Below are 11247 nucleotides of genomic sequence, written 5' to 3'. Positions count from 1 at the left end.
CTTCCTTTTTTCAAGGAAATTATACATTACACAGAAGTGTTGCATAAGGTTTCCACCACATATCTTTGAGCTTCTAAAGAAAGCATGTGTCATCATATGTTTTCTAAATTTCCAAGGAACCCTTCCCCCTCTTTTCCACTTCATTTTATACAGAGAGAGATTTCCCATTCCACAGCAGTTAACTTCTCTGCTGTGAGGAAAGAGGGAGAAGTAACAGCCAAACACTTTCTCATACACTTTTTTTGGAAGGCTAGAAATAAGAATAATATTTCTCTGCTTTCTCCCTCTCTCCTTATTGTACTGTATTATTCCAAGATAAAGTTCACACATGTTGCTGTGCTAAGGCCTCCAGTAGCTTCTACAGAAACCATCAGACTACCTGCTCCTGCATTTCCTACAACCCACTCCAAATTCCTTCTTATGCCACGTGTTTGTGTTCTATCCTTCAGACAAATCACATAATGAACGCATTACTGCTAAAGAGAAGCTAATATTGTGTGAGCAAAGCCTCTTCTGCAAACCCACTGCCTCATCTTGTCTACATCATCTTCTATTCTCACTTCTCCAGCAGCCAGATACCTTTGCCTGCACACCCTTCTCGTCCCACTGAGGACTCAGAGCCATGGTCAAGCGTTCTGCCTATTGCACATCAGCTGAACTGTGACAACAGAATGGGTGCATGGGTTTGGCCTGCAGCAAACAGCAAGCCATGAACCTTAGCCTGGCTTGCAGTACACGAAAACATTTCAAATTTTCTCGTGTTTGACAACCACTCAGCTAATGCCTATAACCTGGAACTCCATGCTAACTGAATCCTTTCTCTGAATGCAGAGCTTGGATTGCAGCCTACTCAAGACAAGGCACAGTCCTTCACTCACAGTGTAACAAGGTCACTCATACAACCTAGTATGTTATACTCAAGTTTTAAAATTCACCTGAATAATTCTGACTCTTTAAGCATTTAAGCAGGCTAAAGGTATCCACGTGTTCCGTTCAGACTAAGTGGAATTCAATATTCCATTTATCAGCAAAAAATACTTCATTACTATATTTGTCTACCTGATTTGATTTTCTTCACTACCGTTCTTGGAGCTGATGTAAGGCTCAGTTATTCCAGAGAACTTCTGTAAGCTAATTCCCTTTTTATTTTTAATGCTATCATTATCATCTTTTTCGGTTTCAAGTACCTATTTTAAATGCATATATATAATATATTAGGTCTATACAAGCAGCAGTTAGGCTCCCATATCACCATTAAGATGGTAATGTTCCACCTGCTGAAGCTGGGTGGAAAAGTCCTTACTGATTAGCTTACAGCAAGGAACTGTCTGCCTCACGAGTTGGGTATTTTGTTCTATTTTTTGTAACTTCCCAACTACCCCTTTTTTAGTTTTTGGGGTTTTTTATTTGTGAATTCCCCCAGCAACTGTAAGCAACAGAGAGTTACATTCCCTCCCAACCCTCAGAACCACCAGTTGCAGAGAACCCTGAAATAAATGTTCAGTCCAGAAGGAATATCAGAATATTCACCCGTGGTTGTCCTAATTCCCCCACTTCCCAAACTCCAGTAAGAAAGCACTTAGACCCGTGGTATAAAAGCTATAGCCAGGAAAGAGAGAACACAGATGACATTAAGCTGTAGCAGTGTCCCAGGCTGTTTCAAGAGAAAATCAGATTCGTGCAGGAATGACTGCAAATCTTACATGTAACATCAAAAGCAGAGTTTTTCACTTGTGTGCTGCAGCAAGTTCACAGAGGTATGTGTTGCTACTCCTAGACAATACGGGACTGCCTGCATCTACAGAGCTCCACACATCAGCAAAGGCAGGACCTAAAGGTGGCACCCACCAATAAGCCTGGGTCCTCACCACAAAATCCATACCTCCGGGTTATATCTCTCAGCACAGGCCTAACGACAGGCAGCATCCCTATGCAAAGGTTATCCAGTCATTTTAAAACTATGCTGCCGACCAAAAGTGTGGGAATGACCTACCCATTCCTCCCTCTCCTTTGTTTCTCTGCCTGTTCCCGCAATGAAAGTCATGCGGAGAGTACAATCTGCTGAAAGTTAACTTGACAAACATCCCCACTCCAAAAAACAAACAAACAAACAAACAACCCACAGAAGGATTGTAATTCCCAGATGTAACTCGCTGTGGGAACACCAGTGCTTGTGCGTGGGATGGAGCGGAAACAAGGGAGGGAGGGACATGAGTAAGACTGTCCCTTTGGCCAGCAGCACAGGCCTGGCTTGCCCTGGAGCAGACTTCCTAAAATAGCTACCAGGAACTGACAGGGATAGAGCTGCATCTTAAATCCAACCCCTCATGTTTATGCACTTCATTGAGAGCGCTCACCTCTCTCCATTCTGGGTTCACAGCTCTAAACCCACCTAGGACAGAGGTAAAGGCTTCCAAAATGCTGTCAGGGATGGAAATGCTGCCTCCTTTTTCTCCAGCAACTCGCTAGTCAAACCATGTGTCCAAGATATTTTCCTTGAATAATAGATAAGAGATAAAATGCAGAAGCAACTGAAGAAGAGCTTAAAAAACTTCTCACTAGTGTCAGACCAGGCCCTCTTGGCCCAGGCTGCAGTACAATTCCCTTGTGCACACTGGCCCAGCCTGAAGAGGAGGGTGAAAGAGTACACTCGACCGCACAGCTCAGCGAAGCCTACAGCTGGGTTACCAAAGCATCGGTGTGGGACTCGCAGAAGAACTCGGTGGATCCCAGCAGAGTTTAGGTACAAGCAAGATACAGAAACGCTTGGCTATGACGAGGACTAGGCAATCCTGGACACTTCGAGGGAAAGAAGTGGAGGAATGGGGAAAACAGAGGACCAAAACATCAGCTCCGCAGGAAGAAAGGTACCGTCAGAGTCATACACCAGCTTGGGTGGGCTATTCTGGTTCACAGTTCAAGCATAACACTTCTACCTTTTAAGTACCATGGTACAGTAGCTAACACATTAGTCAGTCGGCGCTTGTACCTCTCTCATACTCAGTTATGTTGTGCTCCATTAACAGCGCGGGGAAATTTCCGATGTAACGGCCTAGACACACACACACCATTATCAGCAAACTTCACCTACTCACAGCTCTCATCATCATCCTGGATTAAGTAGACAGTTTTCACTTCTGCTAAGCAAACCACATGCAAGTTTGTCGTGTTGTTTCTTACTACCCATTCTAGCACAAACCTGAATTCACCTCCATCATTCTTATCACTCAGATAGTAATGCAGCCTTACAATCCAAGGATTTTAGCTTTGTATAGTCCTTCTGCCTCCCGAGCCTCAGTCTCCAGAAATTCCCTCTGAGCAGCATTATGACTTTACTAATAATTATTCAGTCACAATTATTCTGGTCATTGATTTAACCTGTTTTATTGTAACAGACTGTGGAAGTGCAAGACATTCTCTAGGAGGCAAAGAAAGACTGATCCCTGCCTTACAAGAGTCTTTCTTACATGCTGTTCTAGAGCGGGGAAACTTCATCTATTCTGCAGAAGTCAAAGTCCACCAACAGAGCGGTACTCCATGGAATTCACCATAGCAGAGGAAGGGTTACTGCAGCACCATGGTTTCCAAATCTTATTTTGCTGTGAGAGGCACTATATGGGGCATTGGTGGGAAGAGAGCACATAAAGCACTTGTATGTTCTGTAGCCATAGCATGACGTGCTCTGCATATACAAACTTAGGATAATCTAATCACTAACTCCAGCTTCAGAAGGGTTTATGTAGTAGACTATTACTGCCTGTACTTTGAGGCAACCGAGATTCAGCTAGTTCTCCTGCCAAGAACATAACCAACAACACCCTTCCTTCAGGTCACACACAGGAGCAGGCTGCAATATGAGAACTCCTATTCTAAAAATCTTGTGCCCCTGCCCCAGACAATTGATTAGCTCAGGGCAATTAAGCAAACATCTGAGCCCACTCATGGGGGGTGTGGACATCCCACTCTCCCTCCCCTACCCCTTTTGCCCTCAGGGTCCTACTCTGTTGGCATGCTCCCTGGACTGAGCCAACACCATTCATTAAGTTTATAGAGGTTTTTCTGACAACTAACGCAATGAGCTAAATCCAGTGAATGCCCAGGCCAACACATGGCAGCATCAGGCAAGGGAGGGAGGGGAAGGACTGGGAATCCCCACTTTTGGCAATGGTGAACTATTAGGGAGGACCACTGTGTCCTGTAGGATATTGATTACTTTCAGTTTCTGGTCTTTGCTTAGGGACAGAGCTGACTCGCATTTAAGCCTACCCTGAACTGCTAGGAAAAAAAAAAGCCGTTCAAAACCTCTGGCCACTTACTCCAGATAGCACTTCCTATGCTTTACTAGCACAGTCTTTATGTAGCTATATGATCAATAGGACTGAGAAAATAATCTGTCTCACAAACTTTTTTCCTTCAACCAAGTTCATTTGCAGCCAGATCATCTTTGCAGTTTTGTTTATAAAGAACAGCACAAATGGATGGCATAGAGAGGAACTGTTCCCGTCCTATGGCAACACCAGCTTAAATGTACTCCAAACTACAACCTGTGGCTCTTACAAACCCTGTATCACCCAGATAGCCTGCAGCCACATCACCCTGAGGCTGTGAACTGACAGGACCATTAAAGGAAAAGGGGGGGGGGGGGGGGGAGAGACAAATCCACATATATGATCAATTTTTTTTTCTTTTTACAAACACCTTTAACCACACTGTCAAGTCTCAAGATCAAAGGAGTTTGTGCACGCAATCCAGAGATGATCCTGGCTTTCTAAGGACTAAGACAATTAATCACATTAAGCCAAGAAACTATCAGTAACACTTTTCACTCTATGTTCATCCTGTAGGTTTAAATAGCAATGGCAAAAAAAAAAATTGTTTCTTTTTGTTTTTAATGTGATATAACAACCACAGCTCTAGAGGCAGGGGGCAGAGGATCTTTCCTTTTTCTTTTTTTCTTTGTGAGAAATTCAGAACTTCCTCTGTTTATTCAGGAAGATTCAAGAGTAAGGAAACAGGACAACAATCAGGTGGCAGCTTCATACAGCTGATGACCAATTTTTCCATTCATACCATTTAAAACTGTGTTTAACTTTTTTTTTTTAGCAACCTACCAAACCAACTGACATGCGGAAAGCGGACTCCACAATCTGCAAGATTGTAAAGTAGGTATGTTTATTCAGCGCTGGGCAGCACGGGGCGTAGTCCCACCAAAGTCGTGCGCGCCCCAACGCAGCACTTACTTCAGATATATACAGCAAAGTGTTGCATTTACATAAAGTTTTGCAATACGTCTATACATATGCATGACCTGTTACCGCTTCGTATGAAAATGAATTCCAAGACGTTATTTCCATGAAACCCTCCCAACTGCGTTTGCACAGTGCCTCCTGGTGGTGGTCGCCGAGGGTCGTGAGGATGAAGGTTGGTGGTTCCTCTTCGTCATTGCTAGTAACCCCTTGTTCTTACGCAGACTCAGTTGCTCCTTGGCTTTCATCCGAACCACATGGTCAGTTTCAGCCGGTTCTTGAGGCACTCTCCTGGTTCTTATCAGGAACTGTCCTTGTGAGGAGCCACCCATCTTCTTGCTCCTCTCAGTTTATCAGGAACTGTCTTTCGTAAGGGGCCACAAAATTCCTTGCTAACAAAACATTAAACATCATCTACTAATTCGGTTCTTTAGCTACCAACAATCACTAAGCTATACCTTATTTATTAAAATTCCCTTAACCCCTTCTCTCACAACCACATTCTACAAGCAACCTGAATTTGTTAGGAGACCAGATTTTCCCCCTTTCATCCCAGCACCTTGTGATGTAGCTCCCATGACATCTCTCATGGAGTGGAAAGACACAGAAAAAAAACTGAGCAACCCTAGTATTTTTATGATCAACAAAAATGTAGAAAGAAGGATGTATTTCTGTGTGTAGAACAAGAAACAGAGGAAATTTTAAAACAAAAAACAGCCCAACCCTGTCAAACTGCTTAATGGGAAAGAAACAAAAAGCCACACTAAGGTAAGTTTGGTTTCTGTGTTGGTCACTTTCAGAAGTCAGAAAGAAAACATAAGAGTTGCTAACAAATATCTTTCTGTCAGCTCACGCTGAATATTCTATATGGTAACTTCATCTCTTAGGTGAACCAGTTTTCTCCCCTTAACTCAATTTTTATAGAAGTTGAATTGGGAAATGAAGCATTAAGGAACCCAGCAGAATACACACAAACTAGAAGGCAGTAATACTGCTTAAAAATGAGTTGATGCTCAGAACACTGAAAGAGTTCCCTGGCTTTCAGGTGAGCCTCACTACAGATGCAGAATGCTTCTAGGTGCTCTAGTTCACTCATCTGGCTTACCTCCCTTACTTCCTCTGCTTTTGGGGCAAAGTCCTCACTCTGTTAAAGTCACTAGAAGTTTGGCTGCTGTCTGCAGTGCAGCAGAACATCCCCACCAGTGTGGCCGGCACCGCGATCCTCCTGCTGGTGTGGTAGCCAACAGCAGCCAACAACTTATTCGCCTCATACAGGGAGGGTGCAAAGATCTCTCTGTGAGTTCCTTCAACAAACTGGGCCACAGCTACTACACTGACTCTTTTTCCACCCACATACAATCTCCAGGATCCCAAAACTGAACACAGTTTCAGCTTGAATTTCCAATGACTGAAGGAGCGTGGTCTTGGTAGGTCTAAAAATCAAAAAGTCCTTCACAGCCTCAATGTGACCTTTACACTTTAAGCATTGCATTTGCAAGTCTGAAGTTTTATCAGACAAAAACCTGTCCTGGCAGGACACTGTAAAAAGCAGTAATCCCAATGTGGCAAGTAGGGATTCTGAAGATGCCAAAGCTACACTGCAGTTTCTGTGTGTCACAGGTTCCCACAGGAGAATGAAGAAGCAGTCTTTCAGGATGGATTATGCTATGTGCTTCTCTCTCCCCGCCGTTTCCAGATATTCAATGACATGAGACTGGGGGATAGGTGCAGTGCTTTGAATTTGGATGGAGAAGCAGGTAGGCTGGGAAGGCAGGGATTCAGGAGGGGAGGGCTAATAGAGGATGAGGATCTACCAGTAGCATCCTGGTGTTTGCAAGGCTAGAAAATTGCATGTCAAATTAAACTGCTACTGATTTACTTTATGCACTTGGGTAGATCAGTCTGACTTTCAGGGTCTTGATTTTCTCGTACAGAGATGATTGATAGATTATTTTACCTTAATAAAATTAACATAGGAACATTTACACATAGGCAACAACATACATAATAGCAATAATGCAAGCATACAAACAAAAAGATGGTGTGAAATCTTGCCGATTTAGTTTGTTGAACAACAGTAAAGAGCTTGTATTCCTTATCTCCTACTCTAATCAACCACTGCAGAATCAAAGTTTTACAGAGAGGAAAAGACAACAGAGCTAGTTAATTTTTTCATTAAAGGAGGATATTATGACACCTGCAGCCACAATTACCTTCTCCAGTTGCCCAGTTACCATCGCCTCTCCCTTTCAAATGTATGTTGTTTGGAACCTGGAATCTTATTGCCTGGGTAAGTTTACAGCATTTGGACTCAGACACTCGAAATAGCAGCAGCACACCAATTTATGTAACGTAAGGTAACAAAGTGCCTTCACACACACAAAAAGTCACAAGAGGATACGCAATTAATAGTGCATTACTAACACTCATTTAGAACTATTTGCACAAGCACTGCAGGTGAGATGAAGGAATCGCGCCTAAGGCTGAACATGGGCAGACTGAGTCACACAGGTATGCAGAGTCCTAGCTTCTCCACTGGTCCTCCTTGCACACCTGGTCCTTACAGTCTTGGCTGCAGAACAGGATCTCACAATCTTAATTAAACAAAACAAGCTGAAGACTTCTGGAATAGCATGGGAGGAAATCTCAGGGAGTTGTTCTGAACACTCAGTAGCAGAACTGCTTAAATCCTTCAGGAAAAGCAAGAGGAGACTGTTCTTCTTTAAAAAGGGGATGCAGTAGGTCCTGGTTTAGGCACACCCAGGAAACTCCCCTAAAGCAACAAAAAAAGTCACTGAGAAATCCCTTAGACTACAGGAGTGATAAGAAGATCTACATAGAGCAAGCCATACTGCTTGGCTCGTCTAGCAATAGCAGTTACCTCTGATGATGATGAGAAACTTTGCACATCTGTCTTCAGTTTCAAAAATGAGCTAGTTTTGTTTATACTTCTCATGTTCATAGTCCTACGCAAGGGCTACAGATGTGAGGGCTATGCTCCTCAGGCACACAGGTGGCATTTGAATTAAGACAGCCTTTGTTTAGTATTTCACCAGAAAAGGTGAAAAATTTAACTTTCTACAAAGAAAGCTCCAACTATTGGGGCTGGTGGATGAAAAGCTAGACATGAACCAGCAATGTGCGCTCACAGCCCAGAAGACCAACTGTAGCCTGCGCCACAGCAAAAGCAGCGTGGCCAGCAAGTCAAGGGAGGTGATTGTGCCCCTCTGCTCCGCTCTGTTGAGACCCCACCTGGAGTCCTGCATCTGGCTCTGGAGCCCTCAGCACAGGAAAGACATGGACCTGTTGGAGCGGGGACAGAGGAGGGCCCCAAAAATGATCAGAGGGATGGAACACCTCTCCTATGAGGACAGGCTGACAGAGTTGGGGTTGTTCAGCCTGGAGAAGAAAAGGCTCTGGAGAGATCTTATTGCAGCCTTCCAGTACTTAAAAGTTGCTTATAATAAAGATGGGGACAGACTTTTTAGCAGGGCCTGTAGCAATAGGACAAGAAGTAACGGTTTTAAGCTAAAAGAGGTTAGATTTCTACTAGATCTAAGGAAGAAATTTTTCACAATGAGGGTGGTGAAAGATTGGCACAGGTTGCCCAGAGAGGTGGTAGATGCCCCATCCCTGGAAACATTCCAGGTCAGGCTGGATGGGTCTCTGAGCTACCTGATATAGTTGAAGATGTCCCTGAAGTTGTTGCAGGGGGGTTGGACTAGATGACCTTTAAAGGTCCCTTCCAACCCAAAGATTCTGTGATTAAAAAAAAACCCAAACATTGAGCACTTCAATGATTTTTCCTTGAGCAAGAAGTAACACAGAGTACAAAATAAACAGCATTTTCATATACAGGGATGACAAAAATATTTTTACAATAAAAGCTGTTTTCCTAAACTCTTTAATGCCTCAGGAACCGGGGGCAACCCTGCTTTGGGAGTACAAGGCTCCCCCCGCGCAGCATGGAATGACTTCACTTGGACAGGAAATAAACTCACCACACAACGGGTACTGTAAAATCACACCCATTTCCCACAGTAACCTTCCCGTTTACACGAGTTTGAGACAAACAAGACACAAGTATTACCTGTGCCAAGAACGGGGAAAGGGGGGGATCCTAAACATACCGATCGTTGATACGATGACATCCCAGTGTCAAATGCGGGGGGAAGGCAGCTATTTGGTTCTGCCTACTACCATTCAGAAGGACAGAAAAGGCACGGCCAGGGACAGTCCACTTCACCACCCCGCAGACAGCCACCGCCGCGGAGCTCGGCGCGGGGTCCACGCCAGGCTCCCCACCGGGCCGCCAGGGGCGGCCGCGGCCGGGGAGGCGGGTTGGGCGCAGCTCCCCAGGCCGGGGCCCACCGCAGTTGCGAAACCCCGAACGGCGCCCTGTCAAGCCGCTGCCCTCGCCGCTCCCCCCGCTCCGCAAGCCCGCCCGGGGAGGGCCGGCGAGGGGTGCCCTGCTGCCCGCAGAGCAACCGTTAACGCTCGCTGCCCGCCCGGCTCCCGCGCGCCGCGCCCTCCGCCCCGACACCGGTGAGGGGGAGCCGGGCGGCAGGGAGGGGAAACAAGCGGAAGGCTGGGGAAGGGCCCCCGCCGACCCTCCTCACGACTTACCCAGGAGGGAGACAAAGAACAGGAGCCGCCCCAGCCAACCTGCCAGCCTCATCGCTGCTCTCCCGCGCAGCCTGCCCGACCCGTGCGCAAGCAGAAACCGAAAGACCCGGGCGGTCGTTGCCCGCCTCGCCGCGCCCTCAAGCTCGCCGGCCCGCCCCGCGCTCCCCGCCCTCCTGTCCCCGGGTATGAGGCCCGTCTGGGGTGCTGAGTGGCCGGGGTTCCTCTGGAAACTCCGGGCCTCCCTCAGGAAAGGGGATTTCAGACTTCGCGGCCGCCTCCGGCGTGTCTCAGGGGGGTTGCGGCTGCCAGAGAAGAGCTGGAGTGAGGCCGCCGTCGGGGGTTTCTGGTTCGTGGGGTGCAGCGCCACAATCTCAAGGGGCATTGGGAATTAAGATGTCTTTAGGAGGTCTTTCTAAAACATAGTGGCTCTTGAAACCTCAACAGTTTTTCAATATATGAGATCTCAAAAGAGAGGGAGAGAAATCCTTTCTAAATACCCTGTACAAGCCCCTTACACAAATAAGAACACATACTCAGTATTAAGAAGCATTAAGAATTTCCGGTGGCAGAAATTGTTGCGTTGCGCTTACAGTGGGGAAATTTCAGCCCTGCTAATTGAAAAACTGAAATTAAATCAATTTAATGTGGAGCGGGAGCCCCACAGAGGGAACACATTTCAGCAGGTAACATGCAGCTCGCCACCTCAGAAAATGGCAGTCATCTAAACTTAGTGTGTGTCAAACCTGGTGTTTGACACCAATGGTTCTCAAAATGCCCACTGTTTTCTTTGGGGGACACCTGGCAACGTCTCTGCTTGAGGGGTGGGCTCGAGGCCAAGCCTGGCCACACTCACTTATGTCAGCCAAGGCTGAGTTGGCCTCTGTGGGGGTGATCCTTCTGCCTGAGTGAAGGAAAAAAATAAAACAGAAACCAGCTCTGACTTCTAGGGGTTTCCTTTGACACCAGCTGCTCAGAAGCCCATTCACAAACTTACATTCCCTTTCGTGGGTGGCTAGCCTCTTGAGACAACAGAGTGTTTTTGAGGAAGAAAAGCAAAATACCATAACAGTTTGGGAAACATAAATGCTCAGAAGCTATTGAAAAATCTCTTCTCTAACAAATACTCCAGTGGCCGCCGGGAGCCAGCTTTCCTCCCACGGCAGTGAGTTGCTGCGAGTGGATACTTCATCCTCCTTCACCTGCATCCCACTCACAGTGGGAAGGCTCTCACTGCAGGTTCAGCCCTCGGCTGCCTCTCTCCTGGTACACTTGGCCCACATGCTCACTGCCAAGCAGCTGCGTTGGGCTATTCACCACCACTTGGAGCAACCTCAGCTCTGCTCTTCACACAATAGTGCCCATAGTGGTTCAGAAG

This window comes from Phaethon aethereus, assembly GCF_964289735.1.
Source record: "Phaethon aethereus genome assembly, chromosome: 1".
NCBI lineage: Eukaryota > Metazoa > Chordata > Aves > Phaethontiformes > Phaethontidae > Phaethon > Phaethon aethereus.
Note: the sequence above shows the minus strand (reverse complement) of the source record.